Genomic DNA, 1,136 nt, shown 5'->3' on the forward strand with positions numbered 1-1,136 from the left:
ATTCCCCACTGAAGAGACATAGATTGGTTGACTGGATTAAAAAACACAAGCCATCCATTTGCTGTCTGCAAGAAACACACCTGGCTTCAAAAGACAAATTAAAGTTCCGAGTCAAGGGTTGGAAGACAATTTTTCAGGCAAATGGAATTCAGAACAAAAGAGGAGTTGCAATCTTATTTTCAGATACATGTGGATTTAAAGCAACTAAAGTCAAAAAAGAAAAGATGGTCACTTTATATTGGTCAAGGGAAAAATACAACAAGAAGACATTTCAATTCTAAATATCTATGCACCCAATTTAAATGCTCCCAGATTCTTGAAACAGACCTTACTCAGTCTGAGCAATATGATATCTGATAATACCATAATAACAGGGGACCTTAACACTCCTCTTACAGAGCTCGACAGATCCTCTAAACAGAAATTAAACAAGGATATAAGAGACTTAAATGAGACCCTAGAACAACTGTGCTTGATAGATGCATATAGAACACTCCATCCCAAAGATAAAGAATATACATTCTTCTCATCACCTCATGGAACATTCTCCAAAATTGATCATATCCTGGGACACAAAACAAATATCAACAGAATCAAAAGAATTGAAATTTTACCTTGTATCTTCTCAGACCATAAGGCACTAAAGGTGGAACTCAACTCTAACAAAAATGCTCGACCCCACCCAAAGGCATGGAAACTAAACAATCTTCTGTTGAATAACAGATGGGTGAAGGAAGAAATAAAACAGGAAATCATTAACTTCCTTGAGCATAACAACAATGAAGACACAAGCTACCAAAACCTGTGGGATACTGCAAAAGCAGTTTTGAAAGGAAAATTCATCGCTTTAGATGCCTACATTCGAAAAACAGAAAGAGAGCACATCAACAATCTCACAAGAGATCTTATGGAATTGGAAAAAGAAGAACAATCTAAGCTCAAACTCAGCAGAAGAAAAGAAATATCCAAAATCAAATCAGAGATCAATGAAATTGAAAACAAAAGAATCATTCAGAAAATTAATGAAACAAGGAGTTGGTTTTTTGAAAAACTAAATAAAATAGATAAACCATTGGCCAGACTAACGAGGAATAGAAAAGTAAAATCTCTAGTAACCTCAATCAGAAATGATAAAG

This window comes from Nycticebus coucang, chromosome 14 (genome assembly GCF_027406575.1).
Source record: "Nycticebus coucang isolate mNycCou1 chromosome 14, mNycCou1.pri, whole genome shotgun sequence".
Classification (NCBI taxonomy): domain Eukaryota; kingdom Metazoa; phylum Chordata; class Mammalia; order Primates; family Lorisidae; genus Nycticebus; species Nycticebus coucang.